Below are 26,934 nucleotides of genomic sequence, written 5' to 3' on the forward strand. Positions count from 1 at the left end.
CAACATCACTCATTATCAGAGAAATGCAAATCAAAACCACAATGAGGTACCATTTCATGTTAGTCAGAATGGTTGCTATCAAAAAGTCTACAAGCAATAAATGCTGGAGAGGGTGCGGAGAAAGGGGAACCCTCTTACACTGTTGGTGGGAATGCAAACTAGTATAGCCATTATGGAGAACAATGTGGATATTCCTTTAAAAACTGGAACTAGAACTGCCATATGACCCAGCAATCCCACTGCTGGGCATACACACCAAGGAAACCAGAATTGAAAGACACGTGTACCCCAGTGTTCATCTCAGAACTGTTTACAATAGTTGGGACATGGAAGCAACCTAGATGTCCAATGGCAGATGAATGGCTCAGAAAGTTGTGATACATATACACAATCAAGTATTACTCATTTATTAAATAGAATGCATTTGAATCAGTTCTAATGAGGTGGATGAAACTGGAGCCTATTATACAGAGTGAAGCAAATCAGAAGGAAAAACACCAATACATTAACACATATATGTGGAATTTAGAAAGGTGGTAATAATGACCTTATATACAAGATAGCCAAAGAGACACAGATGTAAAGAATAGACTTTTGGACTCTGTGGGAGAAGGTGAGGGTGGGATGATTTGAGAGAATAGCATTGAAACATGTATATTATCATATGTGAAATAGATCACCAGTCTAGGTTTGATGTATGAGACAGAGTGCTCAGGGCAGGTGCACTGGGATGATCCTGAGGAATGGGATGGGGAGGGATGTTGAAGGGGGGTTCAAGACGTGGTACACAAGTACACCCATGGCTGATTCATGTCAATGTATGGCAAAAACCACCACAGTACTGTAAAGTAATTAGCCTCCAATTAAAACAAATAAAAAAAAGAATAGTCTCCTCAACATCTATAGAAAGACAACCTATAGAATGAGAGGAAGTATCTGCAAGCGTTGTATCTGAATGAAGGATCAATATCCAGAACATATAAGTAACTACTATAATATAACTTGAAAAATAGAAAGCAAATAACTGACTAAAAAATGTGCAAAAAATGTCAATAGACATTTCCTCATAGAAGACATAGAAGTGACCAATATATATAGGAAATATTCTCAGCATCACTAAGTATCAGTGAAATGGAAACCAAGTTAAAAAAAAAAACAAAAAAACCACCTTTCAGGATGTGTATTATAAAAAGAAAATAACAAATGCTAGCAAGGGTGTGGAGAAGTGCAACTTTTGTACCCTCTTGGTAGGAATGGAAAATGGCATGCCCATTATGGAACAGTTTGGAAATCCCTCCAAAAATTATTAAGGTCCAAAAATTATCATAAGATCCAGCAATCACTTATTTGAGTTTATGTCCAAAGGAGATAAAACTAGAATGTTGAGGGGATATCTAGAATCTCATATCCATTGCCACATTGCACACAACAACCAAGATAGAAAAACTGCCCAGTGTTCACGGGCAGATAAATCAAGAAAGAAAATGTGGTGTATACATACACTGGAATGTGATTCAGCATTTTAAAATGAATGTTATCTTGTCATTTGCAGCAATGAATGAAGCTGGAGGATATTGGTAAGAGTAAAATAAGCTAGTCACAGGAGGACAAATACTGAACAATTTCATTTACCTGTGGCATCTAAAGGAAAAATCAGAGAAGTATAGAGTAGAAGGGTGGTTACAAGAGCTGGGAAGAGGTTGACACAGGGAATGTCTGTTTAGTGGTTATAAAATTTTAGTTGCAGAATGGAAAATTTCTAGGGTTGTGCTGAACAACAAGTTGCATTGAGTTAACAAGACTGACTGGACACTTCAAAGCTTAAGAGGCAAAGCTGAACTGAACTTCCTCCATCTATGCCTGGAGGCTCCTCCTTTCTCAGACTCCTCTAGAACTGGAAGTGGCATGTGTGTACCACCAGGGGCTCCCTGAAGAATGAAGGAGGCTGCCTGGTACTGGGGGCCTTTGGTGAGGGGGGAGGACTCATTCTGAGGCACTAATAGGAAAGAGTTTGAATGAGGGAAGTGGCAGAGTGATGAATCATGACCAAAAGAAATCTATAAGACCTATTAATACATGAGATTTACTATTAAACAAAGGTGTGATTGAGCCAGTAAGTGGGATTCTGAAACACAGTTTTGCACATTAAGAAGCGTGTAGGGCTTCCCTGGTGGCTTAGTGGTTATGAATTTACCTACCAATGCAGGAGATATGAGCTCAATCCTTGGCCTGGAAAGATTGCACATGCTGTGCAGGACCTAATCCTGTTTGCCACAACTACCAAGCCCATGCTCTAGAGCCCAGGAGCCATAACTACGGAGCCCACATGCCAAATCTATGGAAGCCTGAGAGCCCTAGAACCCATGCTCTGCAACAAAAGAAGCCACCAAAGTGAGAAGTCTGCGAACCAGAATTAGAGAGTTTCCCTGGCTTTTTACAAGTGGAGAAAAGCCTGCACAGCAATGAAGACCCAGCAGAGCCAATAAAAGTTTTAATAAAAATTAAAAAGAATCCTGCAAATATTTTCCTGGGTAGTGATGGGGTTTCTCTTCCTGGGAAAAGGATGTTCACTTGTTGTAAAACCAATGCATACAGTAAATATGTATACTTTCTTTAATTTTTAATATACACATTCATGGTGCACTGTGTTGGGAAATTTTAGGGGGAAGTTAACACCAGGAAGAGTGATGGTTAGGGTGACAAATATTGAGGAAAACACAACACAAAAAATTCACACACAAAAAAAAATACCGCACATGGACACACACCCAGTTCCATGCACACAAACCTACACTATTAACCATAATACAGCTTCTTCCTGGAACTACAGTAATCATCCACATTGATCTCTTGTAAATTACTTTCTATCAACAGGACCCCTATACTCATTCCCAGCAGGAATTTGGAATCAGTTTGGCCTCTACACTAAAACCAGTGAGAAAGCCCCAACTTTCTCATCTACAAAGTTTTTTCTCCCAAAGGTAATGATTCTAGAATACATACCACTGTCACATCCTGGAAGGGCCACCTGCAAGTACAGAAGAGAAGACTCTATGAGGGTAAGATCACATAGATGTACAGTCTTTGGTTCATTTGGGGACAGTAGGAAACCTGATGAGGAGCAGTGGTGGAGTCCAGGGAACCCAGCAAGATCAGCACACACATACTCAGGATGAAAGGCAAGACCTGTGCCTGGAGGATGGAACTCCAAGCCAATTTAGGCTGGAAATTGCAGAATTCTTTTCCTAGAAGAAATGTTGCTGCAGGAGAGAGAAATCTGTACTCTTACAGAGCGTAATGGATGCTAACAATTTTAATATCCTGGGGACGGAGGCATCGTGAGTTGGTAATAAGACTCACTCAACATTATCTCAATCAAGGGAATCGTCTCTATCTGAAACTAACACCCTCAAAGACTCATAGCTTAATTCTAATAGCTTGCCTTGGAGACACAGGGAGTCTCTTCGGTCCTGTCACAAGCTGGGTTGATTGGCAGGTCCTCAATGAAACCTAGAGGGACACAGAATAGCTGTTAGAACAGTGGTGAAGCTGCTCATGAATCATGCAGGGGGTTTTCACTTTGTGTGGACATGGAGTGGTGTGTGTGGATGCAGGAAGTTAATAAGCATGAGCTGAACTTGATCCTCTTTGGAGGAGGAAGGAAAGTAAAGAGGAGGAGGAAGGAAATGAAAGCAGAGCTTTGGTTTTCTAGCTAGGAAGAACCTAATCAAGAAGAAATATTCATTCTATAAAAAGGAAAACTCTAAAATGTGTTCAATGAAAGAGACCCATGACTCCTTCTGCTTACTTTGAGCTCCTGCTAAATTACCATGGTCTCTTGATTTTTACAGATCACTCTTCCTCCAGGATCCACAGTTGCTGCTACTCCACCCATCATGTTTCCTATGAGACTTTGTACTTGATTAAAAGTGAACTCTGTAGAGGACTGAATTCAAATCTGGGCAAAGTGTGCTATTCTATTAATTCACTAATCAAGTGTTTTAAATACAATCAAATGTACACGATTTGATAATACTGAATTCTTATCATTTAAAAACAGCCACTATGAATAATATCATATTTTTATATCAGTATTTGTTTTATACACAGTGTGTACATGTACACTGAATCAGTCACTGTCCATACTCACAGGGGCAATATGTATAGTGGGACAGTTGATTATAGAAAGCACAGTTCCTCCACCAGGTCTTCCTGGGGAGCTAGCTACATGGAGTAGCTGAGATGTCAAGACACTTGGTGAGGATGCTTACCAAATCACTCAATGATTCTCTCTCTCTTTTTTTTTAATGGGATGTGGGATGGTGGAGTGTATGCATGAGGGAGGTTAGCAACTATGGAACGAGCTGCTGTTGAATCATCCTCTTTGCTGGTTGAAGGCGAGTAAAGGAGAGGAGCAGGAGAGAAATGAAACAGAGCTTCTGCATTAAGCTAGTGATAACCTAAATGATGGGGAAAAAATAAACACTAAAATGCATGTCAGCTTTCAATGACAGAGACCCATGACCCTCGCTGCCTTTTTAGAGCATCTTTTAAATCGCCCCTGTCTTCTGGATTTTTTTCCCATATCACTGCCTCTCCAAGATCCACATTTGTAGCTCTTGAATTTACCAAATTTTCGATGAGATTTTTTTCTTGATTAAAAGAAAACAATGTTTGCATGTCCACTGAGTCAGTGGCTGTTCACACTCACAGAAGTCATACATTTAGTGGGACAGTTCATTATGGAGAGGACACATAGGGTGAACACTGACTGTCTCTGATCCAGCTGTTCAGGAGATTGTAACAAGAGTAATAGTCATTAGACTAACTAACAAATTCCACTGTGAGATCTATCTGATATCTTCCTTTGAGTGTATGCTACATGGTTTAATCAATGCAAGGCTTGTGGTAATGTCACCCAGTACAATGAAATATTTCCCCAATTATAATCTGCTTTTCTCCTTGTTTAAGCAATGACACAGGCACCAACAGATATGACCTACATTGTCTACACAAAGCCACACAACTCTCAGAATCTGAGAGTTGACCAGGAGGATGCAAGTCCTGAGGCTCCTTTCATACTACTGACTGAGCCAAATGTGGTTGTTAATTCACCTTTGGTTTTCCTCGATTTCATGACCACTGAGCCCACCTTATAATGAATGTAACGGTCTGGATCCCTCAACCTGCTAGTACCTCCAGGAATGGACACAGATGCATGGACACCCTTGCTCTGTGACTAGGATTTCAAGGCTGAGTGATCAGTGCAGGTCAGGGGTCCAGAGAAGTCACATTGGGATCACCCCTAGGTCCTCAGTTTGGCTTTTCCACTTAGAAGGTCAAAAACTTGCACCATTTTTCTCAGCACCATCTCCATCTGAAGAAAATTAATATTAACCAAACTTGAGAAATAGTTGAGCTGAGAAAAGAATCAGGTAATGTATAGCCAGTGTGCTGTGGTGATGAGAAGTGTTTAGAAACTTCACAGTTGACTTATTCTGTGTAAGAGGGAAATATCTTCTGAGGAAAGACACACACACACAGCTTCAAAATCCCACCACATGGCCCCCCAAGCCTGATTCACACAAACCCACAGCATCTAAATGATGGAGTTGTTTTAGAGACCACAGAACACAGACATTGTTCTTTCCTGGGACATCAGTCTCTTCTCTGCACTCCCAGCCCTCACCCCATGTAGGAATCCAGCATCAGGGGGCCTCTCCAACCAGAGCTGGCAAGATAGCCCCACCTTCATCAGCTAGATTGTTTCTCAGCAGAGGGATGGTCACTGAGTACTTACCATATTCAAAGACTGCTCCGGATTCCTGTGATTAGAGAGAAGCAAACAGAATGAGGCTGTCAGCATCATGTGTTCTCTGCAGTCAGTCTTCTGTTATCTGATTTTGGTCCTCAGATAACTAAAACTTTTCGAGTCAATGCCCACCCCCACAATTAAACAGAGAGGACCCCTGTTGAAAACTCTGGAGTATTTTATATAAAATCTGCAGTTTCAATTTTAGCAACAATTAGAAAATTATTTTTGAAGCAGGAAAAATTTCTACTGAGCAAAGTACCTACAGTAGTAACTGATGCTGTCTTTCTTAAGAGTACTTTTGAATCAAGTCTATGTTGATAATATATTTATCCTCAATATTTCACCAGCCAAGAAACTGCATACATCAGTGATAATGTATACCTCAGATTACTGTGACTGTATTTGACTGAATGGGAATGAAGAAGTGAAGCAACACCCTTATCCCAGATGCAGCTGGGTGAGCTTACCTTCGGGGCCCTCAGAGGCTGCTTCTCAACCCAGATCTCACGCTGCTGTTTCACCACCAGGCCCTCCTGGGGAGCTAGAGGGACAAAGAACAGCCGTCAGGACACAGGTGAGACTGCTCCCCAATCTCTCAGTATTTTTGTTTGTTTGATGGAGACATGGGGTATAGTGTGTGCATGAGGGAGTTTAGTAACAATGGACTGAAATACTGTTGAATCATCCTCTTTCTGGATGAAAAGCAAAGGAGAGGAGCAGGAAAGAAATGTAACAGAGCTTCTGCATTTTAACTAGTGATACCCTAAATGATGTGGAAGAAATAAACACCAAAATGCATGCCAGCTTTCAATGAAAGCAATCCATGACCCTCCTGCCTGTTTAGAGTTACTGGTAAATCACCCCTCTCTTGCAGATTTCTTCCTAGACCACTCCTTCCACAGAATTCAGTTACAGCTATTATATTTACCTAGTCTTCTATGAGACTTTGTTCTTGATTAAAAGAAAACTCTGTTAAGAGGACTGAATTCAATCATATCTTTCCAAATAGCTTCTATCAGTCATGTAATATTTTTTCCCAGTCTTCATTTTCCAAACAATGTTTGCATGTCCACTGAGTCAGTGGCTATCCACAATCACAGAAGTCATGCATTTAGTGGGAAAGTTCATTATGGAGAGGAAGCATGGGGTGAACGCTGACCCTGTCGGACCCAGCTGTGCAGGAGATTTACAACAAGAGGCATGGTCAGTGGGCTAACTATCAAGTTCTGCTGTGAGATCTATTTGAAACTTTCCTTTGAGTGTGTTCTACCATGTTTAATCATTGTAGGGCTTATGGTAATGTCACCCAGTGCAATGAAATCTCTCCTGGATGATAATCTTTTTTCCTTGTTTCAGCAATGAAACTAGCACCAACAGAATGACCTACATTGTCTACACAAAGCCATACAACTCTCAGAATATGTGTGTTCACCAGGAAGATGAAAGTCCCAAGGTGCTTTCAAACTAATGACTGTGCCAAAGTTTGCTATTAATTCACCTATGTTTGCCCTGGGTTCCATGACCACTGATCCCACCTTATAATGATGGGCATGGTCTGGATTTCTAGTTGCTAGTACCTCCAGGCATGGATATAGATGCAACAGGGACCCCCTTGTTCCATGACTAGGATTTCAAGGCTGAGTGGTCAGTGCAGGTCAGGGGTCCAGAGTAGTCACACTGGGACCACCCCTAGGTTCTCTGTTTGGCTTGTCCACTTAGGAGGTCAAGAGCTTGGGCCATTTTTCTCAGCACCATCTCCAACTGAGGAAAATGAATATTAACCAAACTTGAGAAATGGCTGAGCTGGGGAAAGAATCAGGTAATGTATAGCGAGGGTGCTGTGGTGATGAGAAGTGTTTAGAAAGTTCACAGTTGACTTGTGCTGTTTGAGGGCAGTATCTACTGAGGAAACACACACACTCAGAGCTTCAAAATCTCACCACATGTGCCAATTTATGGTCCCCCAAACCTGATTCACACAAACCCACAGCATCTAAATGATGGAGTTTTTTTTCCAGAAACTGTAGTTACAGTCATGTTTTTTCCATGAGATCAGTCTCTTCTCTGAACCCCCCAGCCTCACCCCTTGCAGTAATCCAGCATTAGAGCAACTCTTCAAATATAGTCTGCAAGACAGCCCCACCTTCAACAACTAGATTGTTCCTCAGCAAAGGGATAATCTCTGAATATTTACCGTGTTCATAGGCTGTTCCGTAAGTCTGTGATTAGAAAGAAGGAAACAATATAAAGGTGTCAGCATCATGTATTCTCTTAGGTAAGCCTTCTGTTATCTAATTTTTGTCCTTAGATGACTAAAACTCTTTAAGTCAATGGCTCCAAAAGAAAACAGACAGGACCTTTGTTGAAAAGGCTGGACTCTTTCACGTAAGAGCTCTCACTTTCAATATGACTAACAATTACAAAATTATTTTTGAGGCAGGAAAATTTTCTACTGAGCAAAGTACCTACAGAGTAATGGATACTGTTATTTTATTAATGTCCTTTAGAATCAAGTCTGTGTTGATAATAGACTCATCCTCAATTTTTCCCCAGACAAGGAATTGCATACATCAGTGATAATATACATTGTCAGATTACTATAACTGGTTTCCACTCAAAAAAAATTAAAGTGAAGCAACAGTATTATCCCAATAAAGACAGATAAGCTTACCTTCAGGTTCTTCAGAGGCTCTTCCTCATCATAAGCCTGGTGCACTTCCACCACCAGGATGTTCTGGGGACCTAGAGGGACACAGAATAGCCATAGGAACACTGGTAAGGCTGCTCATCAATCACTCGGCAGTTTTTTTTTTTTTTTTTTTTTGATGGAGACATGTGATGGAGTGTATGTGTAAGGGAGGTTAGTAACTATGGACTGAGCTGCTGTTGAATCATCTTTTTTGCCAGAGGAGGAGGAGAGCAAAAGACAGGAACAGGAAAGAAATGAAACAGAGTTTATGCCTTTTATCTAGTGAAACCCTAACAGCTGGGGAAAAAAGAAAGACTAAAGTGCATGCCAGCTTTCAATGACAGAGACTCATGACCCTCCTGCCTGTTTAGAGTTTCTTCTAAATCTTCTCCTGTCTTCTGGATTTCTTCCTAGATCATGGCCTCCCCAGGATCCACCATTATAGCTTACTGTACTTACCGAGTCTTCTGTGAGACTTTGTTCTGGATTAAAAGCAAATTCTTGTTAGATGACTGAATTCAGTCCTACCTTTCCAAATAGCTATTATCATTCCTGTGTTGTTGTTGTTGTTGTTTTCAGTCCTCATTTTCCAAGTAATGTGTGCATGTCCACTGAGTCAGAGGCTGTCCACATTCACAGAAGTCTTACATTTTTGGAACAGTTCATTATGGAGAGAAACCATTAAGTGAGTGCTGAGTGTCTCTGACCCAACTGTGCAGTAGATTTACAACAAAAGTCATGGTCAGTAGGCTGACTATCAAGTTCCAATGTCAGGTCTGTTTGACACCTTCCCTTGAGTTTGTGCTACACGGTTTAATCAATGTAAGGCTTATGTCACCCAATACAATGAAATCTCTCCCTAATGATAATCTGCTTTTTTCCTTCTTTAATCAAGAACACTAACACCAACAGATATGACCTAAATTGTCTACACAAACCCACACAACTCTCAGAAACTGTGAGTTGACCAGGAAGATGTGAGTCCAGAGGTGACTTTCATGCTAATGACCTTGCCAAAGTTAGCTGTTAATACACCTGTGTTTGCCCTGGTTTCATGATCACTGAGCCCACCTTAAAATGATGGGCACAGTCTGGACCTCTGGAGCTGCCAGTACCTCCAGGCATAAATAGAGATTCAGGGACCCCCTTGCTCCATGACTAGGCTGAGTGACAAAGGCAGGTAAGGTCTTGTTGTGTCTGAGAAGGAAACATCTCCTGAGGAATCATACACACACAGAGAGAGTTTCACAGTCACACCACATGGGCCCACACATGGGCCCCCAACCCTGATTCACACAAACCCTAATCTTCTAAATGATGGAGTTGTTTTCAGGGATCACTGAACACAGACATTGTTCTTTCTTTGAGATCAGTTTCTTCTCTGCACCCCAGCCCTCACCCCCTGTAGGAATCCAGCATCAGGGTGACTCTCCAACCAGAGCCAGTCAGAGAACCCCACCTTCATCAGTTAGATTGTTCCTCAGCAGAGGAATGGTCCATGAATATTTACCATGTTCGTAGGCTGCTCCGCATGCCTGTGAATAGAGAGAAGAAAACAGTGTCAGGGTCCCAGCATCTTGAATACTATGCATTCCGGTCTTTCATTCTCGTTTTGCTCTCATAAAACCAAATGGTTTGAGTTTGTTTCTTTGTTCAACTCAAAGTGTTGTTTAGTCCATAGCCCAAAAGAAAACATAGAGGACGCCTGTGGGAAAGGCTGGAGTCTTTCCTGGAAGATCTCTCCAGCCCACTTTAACCAGCGATTAAAAATTTTTATTTCAAGAAGGAACATTTTCTACGGAGGAAATTTCTCCCAACTACAGTTTTTAATTTACACTGTCATTTGTTCAAAATGTCCTTTTGAATAAGTTATCTGCCAGGAAAGACTCAACATTCATCCATCAAATTAAAAACTATATCAGCTGTCTTGAATATTTTGAAACCTTATCTGAATTCAGCAAAAAAGTCAAGTCATAAAGCAACACTATTATCTCAGATAAATAAGGGGCACTTACCACAGAGGTGGGCAGAGATTCTTCCTGCAAATTTGAATTGGATAGCTCCTCCAGCTCATCCTCAGGGAGCTCTAGGAGGACATAGAGGGATTGTCAGGATATCTGTGATGCTGATCGGGAAGACCTTGTTAAGGTGGACACATGGAAGAACTGTATGGATGTGGGTGGTTAATCAGTGTGGGCTGAAATCTGTTGGACAGCCTTCCTAGTGGGTGGGGGAAGGCTAAGGAGATGGATATTTCAGAAATGAGTCAGAGAGCTTTTAATTTTCTAACTAAGGGGAACCTGATTGACTTGAAATTGTCAGTCTGACAAAGGTAAACAGAAAATCACACTATGTTTCAGTAGTCATGTACAGTTGTAAGACCTGGACCATAAAGAAGGCTGAGTGCCAAAGAATTGATGCTTTAGAATGCTGTTGCTGAAGAGACTCTTGAGAGTTCTTGGACAGCAAGATCACACCAGTTAATCCTAAAGGAAATCAACCCTAAATATTCATTGGAAGGACTGACACTGAAACTTCAATACTTTGGCCTCCTGATGTGAAGAGAGGACTCTCTGGAAAAGCCCCTGATACTGGGAAAGGCTGAGGGAAAGAGGAAAAGGAGGGGCCACAGAGGATGAGATGTCTGGATAGCATAATCACTTAATGGACAAGAATTTGAGCAAACTCGGGGAGATGGTGAAGGGCAGGGAAGCCAGGTGTGCTGCTGCCCATGGGCTCACAAACAGTCAGACACAACTTAGCAATTGAGCATTGTGGTCAAAGATACATTATATTTATTATTTTCATAACTTTTAAGAATTAAAAAGTTATGTAGCATTTTCTATACTCACAATGCTGTGTACCTATCAACACCATCTACATCTAAATCTTTTTCTTTAGTTCTGATACAACCTCTGTACCCATTAAGTCATAATCCACCTTCCTTCTTGCCTCCTGGCTTTGGTATAATTTCTATTTCCAGTTTCTGTGAGTTAGCCTATCCTATGTACTTTAAACCAGTGGAATCATGCAATATTTTTATTTCTGTGCCTGCTTTATTTCACTAACCATAATACATTTTTTGTATTATCTGGTCCATCCATTTTGCAGCATATTTCAATCCTTAATTCATTGTTATGGCTGGATAATATTTCATTCTAAGTATATATCATATTTCTTTTATTCATTCATCACATGATGGTCTTTGGGTTGTTTGTATCATTTGAGTGCTAATAATACACTGTGAACATTAGTGTACAGATTTTTGTATGGTACCATAATGGTAATAAATAATATTGTGCATATTTAAAATATCATTGAAGGTAACAATACAAAGTGTGAATCTAAGGTGAACTATGGACTTTTAATTACTAAAAATATATTATCTCACTAATTGTAATAAATGGACCACATATATGTTATCTGTGAGTATCATATTATAGCATAAACTGAAGTGATAGGATACAGCAATTTTCTGTATTATCTGTATAACTTTTATGTCAATTTAATCCTGTTCTAAATAAAGTCTAATAATTTAAAGAAATCCTAAAACATGTCTTCAGGGAGGAACATATCACAGCCTATGTTAAAACAATTAGCTAGTGTCCAAACCATAGCTAGAGACCATCTCCACTCTTAAGCATGAAGCAAATGTTGAATTTAAAATGCTTTCCTCCCATAGTTAAAACAGTACCAACAGATATAGTAAGTTTCAGTTTAAACACATGAGATAAAAGAAGAACATTGCTTAATATTTCACAGTTTTTTTTCTTAAATATGAGGCACTAAACATAAACTATAACTATTCTTAAGTGAGCTGAATGAGAAAATTTCCACGGTACCTTCAACTGTGTCAGTTGTAGGGTGCACCCTATTTCGTGGCCAACTACGAAACCTCCTGACCCAGCTGGTGGTGGATGTTGACCTCTTGGGAGTGTTCCTTCTGGTCTTCCGGGGATAACATCCTGGGAAATGCATTATAATGGAGAGAGCTGTTGACATCTTGCTGGCAGAAGACCACCCGGAAACTAATAACAATTGACCCACAGTTCAGTCCTCCAGTCCCCTTCCTCAGCAGATGCCTAGCAAGAGGCAGGACCAGGAGGTCCTTCTAGGCATCTGGCACCCAACAGACTGGTTGTTCAGGCAAATATCTCTATTTAACTGAGACCCAGAAGCTCAGCAGAGCATGGTGACCGTGACTGATGAACTGTATTCAAATCCCATTTAGGAGAAGCAGGTATTTGGGAAAGACATATGGTTTCCTCTTTGCCTCAGTTCCCTGTCCTGAGTAGGAGAAATGTTAATATGGCCTATTTTTAGTATTATGAGGCCAAGAATGATTAAATACAGGTAAAATATTAGAAAAATAAAGGAGGGATTCCCTGGCAGTCCAGTGGTTAAGAATCAGCCTCGCAATGCAGGAGACGGGGGTTTGATTTCTGGTTGGAACACTATGGCCCCACATGCCTCAGAGCAACTAAACCCACAGGCTGCAACTACTAAGCCCAAGCACCACAAATAGAGAGTCAGTGCCCTGAAACGAAAGATCTGTATGATGCAACAAAGATCCCATGTGCCACAACTAAACCCGATGCAGCCAAATTAATAAATAGATATAGACAAATGAATAAATAGAAAAGTAAAGGAATGGTGCTTCATAATTGCTCTGTAAGTGTTCAACCTTGAATGATGGCAAGAATAAGGTGGACCTTTAGTAGTGGTTGAAGGCAAAGGGGGCATCTGGATGGCTCCAATAAGTGGAAATGGAAGCGTATTCTTCAGCTTTTTCACAGAAGCAAGGTTTCTCATGGAGAGTATCTATTATCACCTCCTCTGACACCCAGCATTGTTGGGGAGGAAGGGAGGACAAAGTAGGGGCTGTAACACATATGTTACTTTGGAGGTTGTTGAAATTTAGAGAGATCAAGTGACTTTCCAACAGTCACATGATGATAAATAGTGGATCTGGGACAGGACTGTAGTTGGTTCCCTGAGGACACAGATGCTTGCACCCTTGAGACCTGTGCTGAACCCCTGAACCAGGAGCTCATCCCCCCTCAAAATCCTCTCCCCCTAGTTTTCTGTGGATGAGAGCTGATGCCCTGGAGAAGATGCCTGAGCCCAGAAAGAACTCAAATCCTCCTTCTACCATTTGTCTCTATATTTCAGCTCCTGATCCAAAATACATGTTTCTTCTGAGCAAAGCCCTTCAGAAAGACCACAGGATTCCAACTTTTTCATCCTCCCCAGCCTCTTCGCACACTCAACCATCTCACAGGCAGCTGTTACCTTGCTAAGTGGCCAGTGGTCTCTTTGGCCACCAAGTTGCTCAGTGCTCAGAATCTTCTAAACCAAAGGCCACATGATGGCTTTACCAAGAATTAGTTTCCCTTCCACTGACTAAGTCTGGATGAGCAGTTAATGTGAGGTGAGGTGGCCATCTGTTCTAGGCTTTCATGGCTTAAATAAGTCTGTGATGCTCAAAGTCTCACAGTTGATCTGAGCACTGATTTGAGCAGCCTGGACCAAGGGCTAGCTAAGAATGGGCAGGAGTTCAAGTCTGTCCTCACTAAAATTCTGACCTCATCAATTCCTCATCATGCTCTAGACCTTGGAGTGGAAGACAACAGAGCCCCATATTCTTTTTGAAAATTATCTTGATACTCACAGCCTGGAGACCGCAACCCAAGATTCTCCTTGAGGATCAACAGAAAGATTCTTCTTCCCTCAGTGACCAAATGTTTATCCTACTAAACCGACTTGGGACCTCCCGGGTGACTCAGACAGTAAAGTGTCTGCTTACAATTCAGGGACCCAGGTTCGATCCCACTCCAGTACTCTTGCCTGGAAAATCCCATGGATGGAGGAGCCTGGTAGGCTACAGTCCATGACATCACAAAGAGTCAGACATGACTGAGCAACTTCACTTTCCCTAACCCGACAGCACTGCCCCATCTGACCAAACTCCCGGGCACCAGTCAAACAGTGATCCTGTCCATATCAACCCATGGAAATCCCACCATAAACCCCAGTTTCGTTCCTTTTTAAAAGTCTCTGGATTTACACTGCTAGTATTTGTATATTTGGGCAGCAACATTTAGAAGAGTTGAGCTGTAATTTCCTTTTCCTGTAATGTCCATTGTTGGGGAGACCTCCTGCTTCAGGTCTTTCCATCTGTTCTCTGCTAGGATGTGTACAAAACTGGCACTGCGAAATTGTATATTTTTATTTTTTTGGAAAGCAGTTTTGAAGTAAAAATTAATATGTGTAGCAAAGTTCTGTATCAGCAAAAACACACATCAGAAAGTATCCAATAATACAACAGAGGAATCCTGGAGTAAAGATTTAGAAGATGATGTTTCTCTTCTTATTCCTCAATGACAACCTCTGTAGGTTGGAAGAAACTAGAGAAAGTCATGTGGACTAGCTCCAGCTACAACAGTTTTACATATACCTTTTTAGATAACTATTCTGGGATAACAATTTAAGTAGTGGTTTTTTCTATATCATGAGTCAACATCTTCCGAACAATGTGTTTCAATGTCTGTCATATAAAGATATTCAAGAAATTGTTCTTAAATTATAGCACATCATAAGAATATTCAAGAAATTGTTCTTAAATTATTGTGTACATTTTCAGGTAATTAATATTCAAACATTCTAAATTTAGGAAGATATTTAAGGCAGCCAGCTGACCAAAGAATCAAAATATAATTTAAGGAATGAAGCAAAAGTATAAAACACATTTATAGCTCTGTAGGTAAATTAGAGTGAGGGAAAAGAAAAAAAAAAAAAAAAAGACAAGGAAAATTCATCAAAGTTAACCAGCCCATTTGAAGGAACAGCATTCAGGGGATCAGCAGAAACCTACCTCCACAACAGCAGTTGAGGTTTCCCATTTTCAAACTCTAGTTTGAAGGTGAGCCCTTCTACTTGTACCTTATGTGAACCTCTCAGCTCACTAACTGGCACTTGGTACAGAATGCAGAAAGTGCATTACCACATTACCATGGCGACGATACATCACAGAACTTTCAGAGTGAACTGGACTCTGCACAGGATGAGTCCAAAGTGCTACTGCCCAGAAAGTGTGTTTCTATGGGCAAACTGGGATTTTCAGAGTAAGGATTTAATTTCAAAAATTGAATCTCAGGGTCACATATTCTTTTCTGATGAAGAAAATGATTTATATGAGAGAAAATGTCCTGCCCCCAAAGATAGTTGATAGTGAACATGTCAGGGTGAAAAGGGACAAAGCTAACACATTGAGAATAAAAAGAGATTCTGTTCTTGATTAGAATATCCTCTTGGTACTGATCACAAGTTTGTGTTCCTAACACACAGTGAGGCCAAACAATACCAAGAATCAGGAGCCTGGAGCAGAGAATGCCTTACTGCAGGGCCACACAAGGAGAAAAGACAAACAAAAAACCTGAGCTCCGCAAAAGCTCTCAGCAAAACCATTTTCTAGGGAAGCTGAGGGAGTGGTCTGGCTAATTCTTGTGTCAGAGCCTTTGTTCATGAGGTCCCAACCACAGAGGCGAACCTGAAGTAATGATGTATAAGATCCTTGTACACCAACCCAACCTCCTGCCACCTCCTAGGGGTGGACAACGGGTCAACACTGGACCAAGTGTGGAAATGGGAATGGAGAGACAGAAGCTGGTGAACTCTTACCTTAGTAGCCAGGGTCAGATCCTCCAGCTGCCCAGGACTCCGGAGACCACGCCTGTATTGACCTCTGCAGCTAATAGGTCATGGAGGTGGGGACTGGGAAGAGGTTCGCTGCTTTGTGGCCTGGATCTGGCCTATGGGCATCTGTGGCAAGCGCTCTGGGGCTCTGTGGGACACAGTCCCCAAGCTGTCCTGGGCCCCCATCTCATCCGACTGTCCTGAGGCCTGAAGGCCTGGATAGCACATAGAGAAGGCCTCTGCCCCACACTCACCACACTCTGGTGAGGACATGCTCCGTTGGTGGAGCATGACCTCTAACCCCTAGTCTAAGGGTCCCGCTAAAGGTCTTACAATATTGACTGTGTGCCCACTCCACCCCAGCACAGTCTCCATCCATTTCTACTCTTCCTGAGTCCCCAGACTTCCCTAGAGGAAACAAAGTGTAAGATTTAACCTTATAAACAAAATTAAGTTTTTCACGTCTAATATATCGAGTTGCATTCTTTATTTGGAGCCCTGTAAATTCTTCTCACAAAAATGAATGTTTTGTCTTATGTAGCAAGTATGTTTATTATTTATCACTATCATTTTAAAAAATTTACATTTTATTTATTTTTGTCTGGGCAGGGTCTTCATTGCTGTGCTCGATTCTCTCTAGCAGTCCTGAGTGGGGAACTGCTCTCTTGTTGTGGAGCACAGGCTCTAGGTGCACAGGCTTCAGTAGCTGTAACTCGCAGGCTCTAGAGCCCTGGGTCAGTAGCTGTGGTGCACGGGCTAGTTGCTCAGCGGCATGTGGGATCTTCCCAGACCAGGGATCAGATCCATGTCCCCTGCACTGGCAGGCAGATTCTTAACCCCTGGGCCACAAAGGAATTCCATCAGTGTCTTTTTATTATGGTTACTTTTACTTATATCAAGAAGACATTTATTTTCAAAAACATCAGTAAGTTAAATATTTTTGTTATTTTCTTTGTGAGAAGGAAGAGGGGAAGGATGTTATGACTAGTATTCTTATTAAAGGTTAAGTATTCCTTTAAAAATATTTTAATAAATAAGAAAATAAAAGCAGGTGTTTCAAGACAAACTTTTCTATTAAACAATTCTGAATATTTCTAAAGATGTTTGTCAAAATGGACTAATTAATTTTTTAGGATAATGATAGAAATTTCCCCCCAGAAATGATATAGAGTAGAAATATCCTGATACTGTCATAAATGGAACTGAGTATTTTGTAAAGCACATGTGGTAATTTATGTCTCAAAAACCTTAGAACATTTTGGAAGTGATAATGATGGTACATCAATGATTCAGTCATTTTAACAGATTTCATTTACAATGTGTCTATTCATCAGATAATGAACTTGTAGTTGTTTTCTGAGAAAAGAGGGGCATGTTCAATTAATGTTAGTTAAAGAACTTTAAAAGAATTTGTGATTAAATTTGTTACATCCTATTAATGATTTCAATGGTGGAGAATTCACTGAGTTTTAATATAGCTCCAATTTGCCAAGTAGATTTGTGTTTCTTTGACCAAGCAACATACTGGACTTTTTGAAAATTTTCCTATAGTTGATTCAAGAATGATTTATAAAAATTGGTGAATATTTATAATAATTAAACAGGATAAATTATGTAACACAAGGAAATAGGACCAACTTAGAGAATATCACTCTGTTAAGTACATAGTACTTCAAACATCCTAACTAAATTCTGCTGGCTATAAGTAGTGTGAGCTTTTATTGTTATGGACTGAATCTTTGTGCCCCCACATAAAGTCATATGTTGAAAGGCTAACCTGCAGTGGGATGGTCCCAGGAGGTGGGACATTCGGGAGGTAATTAGGCCATGAGGGTGGAGTCCCCATGACATTACCATCTTTATAAAAGAGGAGTAGAGCTAGTCCTTTCTCTCTTTCTGCCACGTGAAGATAAATGAGAAGGTGGCAAAATCTAAGTAAGAACACATTCACCAGAAGCTGACCTTGCTGCATCCTGACCTTGACTCTCAACTATGAGAAAGAAATAGTTATTGTATAAGCACCCTCATCCAAGGCATTCTGTTACTGCACCCCTAACTGACTGAAGCACCTATCATTATGGATTTTAAGAGTAACATTTTTCTTTAGTTATTTAGTTAACAGAAAGGAGCCACAGATCCTCCCATGAACATTGCACTGGACAGAGTTAAATAGGCAAGGAAAACTTTATTCAAGGCACTGTGATAAAGGTCAAGACTACTGGAAGGAGAAAGACTGAACTCAACTCCCCTGAAACAAGTGACTGGGAGTGGAGGCGTTTGTAAACACTGAGTGAGGTAATGAGAACATAACACAGGTTCCTCAGGCTCAGGGTTCCCATCTGTGCTTAGTCATCGGTACTTGTGGAAATGAGGCTTCCACCTTTCCACACAGACTGGGATAAAGGGACCCATATAACTTAATTATTACTTTTAGGAGGGCAGGCTTGCAGGTTCTCGAGAAAGACATTCCTGGGTTGTAAAATGTTCATATGTCATCATGGTAGAGAAGGAATTGACACACCTTATAAAGTAGATGGTCAAAGAATAAGATCAAGAAAAAGTGTCTGGAATAAATTGGGAGATTGACATTGATATTTATACACTGTTATATACAAGGTAAAAAAACTAATAAGGATCTACTATATAACACAGAAAACTCTATTCAAAACTCTATATGCTCTGCTTAGTCACTCAGTCGTGTCCAACTTTTTGTGACCCTCTGTAGTCCATCAGGCTCCTCTGTCAGTACTCTATAATGACCTGTACCGGAAAAGAGTCTAAAAATGAGTGCATATATGCAACTGATTCACTTTGCTGTGCAGCAGAAACTAAAACAACATTGTAAAGCAACTATACTCCAAGACAAATGTCTGAAGTTTAGACAAGCTGTGCAGACTGTTAAGGCCTTTTTGGTAAAGTTCTAGTTCTTGTTTATTAATACTTGATAGCAAGGCAAAAATAAACAAAAGAAAATCTGATAGAAATGCACTGTTAATCATTTTAAATTGTGGTTTATTCGTAAAGAACTTCTGAATTAATGAAGCAATAAAAATAATCCCTCAGCATTCTCTTTAATATCTTTTAATTAATACATACTTTACAATTCTACATTTTAATGAGGAACAAATACGATAATGACAACAAATCAAAGCTTCTGTTTGTTTTGCTCTATGATAATTAGATTATATACTATAATGACTATTCTTGTAGTGATAACAGTGTGAGGGGCTAGATATAACATTGAGCCATGCCAGACTTGTATCAACTTGGGATCCCGCTGAGACACCCAGACCCCTGAACACCTATAGATACATGCTTATTCCTATTTGCAAGCATATTAGCCAGGGTAAAGAAGGAAACTTATTAAAATACAGCTTATTTTTGTTGTTCAGTCACTAAGTCATGTCTGACTCTTTGCAACTCCACGGACTGCAGCACGCCAGGTTTCCTAGTCCTTCACAGTTTATGGTATTTGTATCATAATTAAATCCATTTGTGAGTACCTGGCATCACTTATTTCTCATTGAAAATATTTCTTATATAATATAATTTTCTGGAAGTGAGAGTGTAATTTAAAAAGTCTTGATCTTACTTTTAAATCTAAAACAGAGTAGTCACTGTGTGACACTGTTATTATTCAGTTGCTAAGTCATGGCCAGCTCTTTGCAACCCCATGAACTGCAGTATGCCTGACTTCCCTGTCCTTCACAATTTCCTGGAGTTTGCTCAAATTCATGTCCACTGAGTCAGTGATGCTAACTAACTACCTCAAACTACCTCATCCTTTGCTGCCCTCTTCTCCTTTGGCCTTCAGTCTTTTCCAGAATCAGGGACTTTTCCAATGAGTCTGATCTTCACAACAGGGGGCTAAAATATTGGAACTTCAGCTTCAGCTTGAGCTTCAATCATTCCAATGAGTATTTGACGTTGATTTCCTTTAAAGTGACTGGTTTGATCCCCTTGCAGTCAAACAGACTCTCAAGAGTCTTCTCCGGCACCACAATTAAAAAACATCGATTCTTTGGCACTCAGCCTTCTTTACAGTCCAACTCTTACATTTGTACAACTACAACTACTGGAACAACCATAGCTTTGACTCTAGGGACCTTTGTTAGCAAAGTGATGTCTCTGCTTTTTAATATGCTGTCTGGGTTTGTCATAGCTTTCCTTTGAAGCAGAAAGTGTCTTTTAATTTCATCACTGCAGTCACTGTCATCAGTCATTTTGGAGCCCAAGAAAATAAATCTGCCACATTTTCCACTTTTTCCCCATCTACATGGGATGAAGTGATGGAGCTGGATGTCACGATGTTAGTTTTTTGAATGCTGAGTTTTAAGCCAGATTTTTCACTTTCTTCTTTCACCCTCATCAAGAGGCTCTTTAGTTCCCCTTCACTTTCTGCCATTCAGTTCAGTTCAGTTGCTCAATTGTGTCCGACTCTTTGCGACCCCATGAATCACAGCACACCAGGCCTCCCTGTCCATTACCAACTCCTGGAGTCTGCCCAAACCCATGTCCATCGAGTAGATGATGCCATCCAACCATCTCATATTCTGTCATCCCCTTCTCCTCTTGCCTTCAATCTTTCCCAGCATCAGGGTCTTGGTCTTTTCCAATGAGTCAGCGCTTTGCATCAGGTGGCCAAAGTATTGGAGTTTCAGCCTCAACATCAGTCCTTCCATTGAACACCCAGGACTGATCTCCTTTAGGATGGACTGGTTGGATGTCCATGCAGCCCAAGGGACTCTCAAGAGTCTTCTCCAACACCACAAATTCTTCGGCACTCAGCTTTCCTTATAGTCCAACTCTCACATCCATACATGACCACTGGAAAAACCATAGCCTTGACTAGATGGACCTTTGTTGGCAAAGTAATGTCTCTGCTTTTTAATATGCTGTCTAGTTTGGTCATAACTTTCCTTCCAAGGAGTAAGTGTCTTTTAATTTCATTTCTGCAATCACCATCTGCAGTGATTTTGAAGCCATGAAAAATAAAATCAGCCACTGTTTCTTCATCTATCTGCCATGAAGTGATGAAACCGGATGCCATGATCTTAGTTTTCTGAATGTTGAGCTTTCAGCCAACTTTTTCACTCTCCTCTTTCACTTTCATCAAGAGGCTCTTTAGTTTTTCTTCACTTTCTGCCATAAGGCTGGTATCATCTGCATATCTGAGGTTGTTGATATTTCCCCTGGCAATCTTGATTCCAGCTTGTGATTCATCCAGTCCAGCATTTCACAGGATGCATTTTGCATAGGAGTGAATTAAACAGAGTGACAATATACAGCCTTGACCTACTCCTTTCCCAAATTTGAAACAGTCCATTGTTTCATGCAAGGTTCCAACTGTTGCTTCTATAGTTTGATATTGTGTTTAGAGAGATATTTCCTTGATTGTTTTGTTTCAAATATGTGGTCTTCACATGTGATATGGTTGGTTGAAGTTGTCAAACTCTTTATGTTATCTGTAGTATTCTATAGCTAATCTTGAATTTTGAAATGAGAACTTGTTTTTTCCTTCTTTGGGCCTACGTTGGTGGCTCAGATGGTAAATAATCTGCCTGCTGTTGGAGACACCTGGGTTTGATCCCTGGATTGGGAAGGTCCTGTGTAAAAGGGAATGGCAATCCACTCCAGTATTCTTGTCTGGAGTACTCCATGGACAGACAAGTCTGGTGAGGTACAGTCCATGGGGTCTCAAAGAGTTGGACAAACAGAGCTACTAATATTTTCCTTCTTAAGTAGCAAACAGTATACTGTTTCTCAGGCAGTCTGTGTTTATCCTCTACCCTTTTTATAAGATGTAAAATCAAAGAATCTTTATGAGAAACTGACAATATACATAAAATAATTCACTCAAGGGTAATACTTTTTCTCTTTTGTAGTCATGGTCAACTACAGTATTGGGTTGGCCAAAACGTTCACTTTGACTTTTCCATGAGACGTTATGGAAAAACCAGGGCAAACTTTTTGGCCAGCCCAATAGTTTTAGAAGAATTCAGTGTGGTATGATGTAATGAGAATACATGATGGTCATCTTAGGGCATTAAAAGAACCAAAGACACAGAAAAACCAAACAACAAAAAATCTTTTATTTATGACTTTCCTAAGTAGAATTAAAACTTTCCTAAGTAGAAATACAGCAAATAACTTGATTGAATTAATATAAAATTTGCATTTGTCTTACCAAAGTGAAGAAAATCAATGACTAGTGTTTGATTTTTTTTAATTACCTACCTAACTTGCTAATATACTTTATATATATATATATCTCACATAGAAATTTGAGGCTATAACTTAATAAAGGAGGCACTTATTTAAGTGTAAATATTGAAGAAAACTTCATATAACCACATGATCAATATCTTATCAAACTTTCTTAATAAATGGTAGTCTCTCTAACAGCTATTCAATAAAAAAGAGATAAGGTCTGCAGAAAATGTACCTAAACTTTAGATATTAAATTATAATTTCATCAAAAAAAGAATAAAATACCTATGAATAAATTTAGTAAAGAAAAGTGAGAATTTTTTAAACTGCAAACAATAAGACATTGAGAAAAGAACTTGGGAAAGGCAAAAGAAGCAAACTGATATTCTGTGCTCATGAATTGAAAGAATTATTATCGCTAAAGTCACCATACTACCCAAAGGAATCCACAGAGTAAATGAAACCTCTATCAGAATATCAGTGGCATTATTCAGAGGAGTGAAACAATCCTGTTTTGTGTACAGCAACATAAAAGGCCCAAATAGCAAGAATAACCTTGAGAAAAACAAACAAAGCTGGATGCTTCATGCTCTTTTAAAATTACATTACAAAGTTACGGTAGTCAAAACAATATGATGTTGATAGAAAAATAGGCATAAATCAATGGAACAAAATAGAGAACCCAGTAATCAATCCACTCATCAGTGATCGATTAATTTAGAATACAATTAATTGTGAATAGTCACTTCAATAAATATATTGGGGAAAATGGAAAGTCACATCTAAAAATGAAACCAGGTCTCTGTCTTACATCATACACAAAAATCAACCCAAAATGGACAAAAAGATATCCAAGTTACCATTTTTCATGGTTATTTAATTGGAAACACTTTGATGATCTAGTCTATTTCACTTATAGTTTTGTGAAGAAACCACTGCCTACTTTGGGTACTTCAAGCAAATATATATATATAATATAGATAACTGGTACTTACAAAAGTGTCACATCACTTTTCTTTTTTATTTATTTATTTATTTTTTCACATCACTTTTCTGAGAAAGGTCCATCTAGTCAAAGCTATGGTTTTTCCTGTAGTCAAGTATGGATGTGAGAGTTGGACCATAAAGAAGGCTACATGCCAAAGAATTGATACTTTCAAATTGAGGTGCAGAAAAAGACTCTTGAGTGTCCCTTGGACTGCAAGGAGCTCAAACAAGTCTATCCAAAAAGAAATCAACCCTGAATATTCACTGGAAGGATATGCTGAAGCTCCAATACTTTGCCCAGTTGATGTGAAGAACTGACTCAATGCAAAAGACCCTGATGCTGGGAAAGATTGAGGGCAGGAACCAAAGGGATCAACAGAGGATGATGAGATGGTTAAATGGCATCATCAACTCAATGATGATGAACAAACTCTGGGAAATAGTGGAGGACAGAGGAGCCTGGTGTGGTGCAGTGCATGTGGTAGCAAAGAGTTGGACACAACTGAGTGACTGGCCCACAACAGTAATCATGAATGACTGAAAGCCCCTAGATACTTGAGTGCTATTTTATTAGTGGTGGTCTAAATAATCAGAAATGTTCTGTTATGAAATAGGTCATAAATTGATTGGAAATCCCCAACAATTACTGAGACTTTCCTTTTTTTTAATATAAATTTATTTCTTTTAATTGGAGGTTAATTACTTTACAATATTGTATTGGTTTTGCCATACATCAACGTGAATCTGCCACAGGTATAAAACGTGTTCCCTATCCCAAACCCCATCCCTCCTCCCTCCCCGTACCATCCCTCTGAGTTGTCTCAGTGCACCAGCCCCAAGCAACCAGTATCATGCATCGAACTTAGACTGGCAATTCGTTTCATATATGATATTATACATGTTTCAATGTCATTCTCCCAAATCGTCCCACCCTCTCCCTCTCCCACAGAGTCCAAAAGACTGTTCTATACATCTGTGTCTCTTTTGCTGTCTCACATACAGGGTTATCGTTACCATTTTTCTAAATTCCATATATATGCGTTAGTATACGGTATTGGTGTCTTTCTTTCTGGCTTACTTCACTCTGTATAATAGGTTCCAGTTTCATCCACCTCATTAGAACTGATTCAAATGTATTCTTTTTAATGGCTGAGTCATAGTCCATTGTGTATATGTACCACAGCTTTCTTATGCATTCGTCTGCTGATGGACATCTAGGTTGGTTCCTGCTGCTACTGCTAAGTCGCTTCAGTCGTGTCCGACTCTGTGTGACCCCATAGATGGCAGCCCATCAGGCTCCACCATCCCTGGGATTCTCCAGGCAAGAACACTGGAGTGGGTTGCCATTTCCTTCTTCAATGCATGAAAGTGAAAAATGAAAGTGAAGTCACTCAGTCGTGTCAGACTCTTAGCGACCTCATGGACTGCAGCCTGCCAGGCTCTTCCGTCCATGGGCTTTTCCAGGCAAGAGTACTGGAGTAGGGTGCCACTGCCTTCTCCAGGTTGCTTCCATATCCTGGCTATTATAAACAGTGCTGCAATGAACATTGGGGTACACATGCCTCTTTCAGTTCTGGTTTCCTCGGTGTGTATGCCCAGCAGTGGGATTTCTGGGTCATAAAGCAGTTCTATTTCCAGTTTTTTAAGGAACCTCCACACTGTTCTCCATAGTGGCTCTACTAGTTTGCATTCCCACCAACAGTGTAAGAGGGTTCCCTTTTCTCCACACCCTCTCCAGTATTTATTGCTTGTAGACTTTTGGATTGCAGCCATTCTTACTGGCCTGAAATGGTACCTCATTGTGGTTTTGATTTGCATTTCTCTGATAATGAGTGATGTTGAGCATCTTTTCATGTGTTTGTTAGCCATCTGTATGTCTTCTTTGGAGAAATGTCTATCCTAACTATTACTATAGTTAGGAGAGAATAACCTGCAGCCCCTGCAATGTGTTATTATAGGGATCAACAGAAGGGGGAGAGACAATTCCGCTGAAATAAAAAGAAGAAACAAAAGTAAAAAACCTCAACATAGACTTGGAGGTGTCCAGCTCAGGGTTATGATATAAAGTGACATGGACAACATGATAAAGATCATTTATTTTGATTCAGATTCTTATATTTTCCAAATGATAAAATATAATAGGCACAACACTGATCTCTGGGACTATTACAGGAAACGAGCAACATTCTCCTTCTCCCACCATATTTTAGAGTCTGTGTGTATGTGCTCACTCAGTTGTGTCCAGCTCTTTGCAGCCCCACAGACTGTACCCCACTTGTCTAGGGAGGAATAAGTAGGAAGAGTTACAAACTTATGTCTTATGTGCTTTGTTGGTGAAGATATGGGAGAGCAGTATTAGTTAGCAAATTTAATTTTAAATTAAGTTTTAAAACCCATTACATTTCTGTGTCTTTTTCTCATATAAAACCAGGGATTCTGAAGGCTGACTGGCTTCAGGAAAGGCTGGGCCACAGACTGATCACTGTTGTCAGCACTGTCTCACTTTCTCTCCATTTTTCATTCTCTTCCCTATCATTGGCTCCTTTTTAGAAGGTTTTCCTTTATCATTTTGTAAGTATGTCACAGACTATTTGACTGCTCATTGGTAGACCTTGCACCATTTCTTGGAACAATCACTGACTTCAGGGGTGTAAGGGGCTCTTTAAATTTAGCCTGGCAAATATGCTTACCCTGGCAGAGATTGTTGTTTAGTAGCTAAGTTGTGTCCAACCCTTTGTGAACCCATGGATTGCAGCACTCCAGGCTTCCCTGTCCTCCACTAACTCCTGGAGTTTGCTCAAATTCATGTCCATTGAGTCAAGGATGCCATCCAACCATCTCATCCTCTGCTGTCTCCTTTTCCTTTTGGTGGAGGGGAATCACTTTATTAAAAATTCTACCAGAATCAATAAGGTAAGGGAGGTTCAGTTCAGACAAAATCTAAATCTGTTGGTTGGAATCATTTCAGTGTTAAGGATGATTTTGTAAAGAATGAAACTGCTCAGATATTTGAGGTTTGAGGAGATGCTAGTAGTTAACCTTTGAAATGTAAGGGGCAAGACGGATAAAGTAGTTCAGGCAGCAGAGCAGGAAATGGCAACCTACTCCAGTGTTCTTTCCTGGAGAGTCCTGTGGACAGGGGAGCCTGGTGGGCTGCTGTCCATGGGGTCGCATAGAGTTGGACATGACTGAAGTGACTTAGCATGCATGCATGCATTGGAAAAGGAAATAGCAACCTACTCCAGTATTCTTTCCTGGAGAATCCCAGGGATGGAGGAGCCTGGTGGGCTGCTGTCTATGGGATTACACCGAGTTGGACACGATTGAAGTGACTTAGCCATGCAGCAGTTCAGGCAGAGGGAACTCTGCAAGTTGAGGCACAAAGCTAAAAGACAAAATTTTGTGAAAATCATGGGTGTGCTTTATGAAGGGAGGAGGGACCACAATTAAAGTGTGCTTCAAGTGGGAGATGATTGGGCATTGGATTACCGGTCTAGAGGAATATCGATGGATTTGAGATTTATTGGAAGATGATTTC

At 40.2% G+C, this 26,934-nt stretch overlaps 1 long non-coding RNA gene across 2 annotated transcripts in view; it reads right to left on the reverse strand.

Annotated features, from left to right (window-relative positions):
• Window positions 1-10,000: 10,000 nt before the first annotated feature.
• LOC129652808 (uncharacterized) overlaps window positions 10,001-26,934 on the reverse strand; it is a 34,123-nt gene continuing 17,189 nt past the window's right edge. Inside the window, exons 2-5 of one of the 2 annotated variants that reach the window (XR_008714744.1) lie at window positions 16,185-16,277; window positions 12,347-12,469; window positions 10,520-10,590; window positions 10,001-10,039 (exon numbers count right to left, since the gene is read on the reverse strand). This is a non-coding gene — a long non-coding RNA (uncharacterized LOC129652808). The remainder of the gene's footprint in view (window positions 10,040-10,519; window positions 10,591-12,346; window positions 12,470-16,184; window positions 16,278-26,934) is intronic. The other variant, XR_008714745.1, reaches the window with a different exon arrangement.

Source organism: Bubalus kerabau, chromosome 5 (genome assembly GCF_029407905.1).
Source record: "Bubalus kerabau isolate K-KA32 ecotype Philippines breed swamp buffalo chromosome 5, PCC_UOA_SB_1v2, whole genome shotgun sequence".
Taxonomy (NCBI): Eukaryota; Metazoa; Chordata; class Mammalia; order Artiodactyla; family Bovidae; genus Bubalus; species Bubalus kerabau.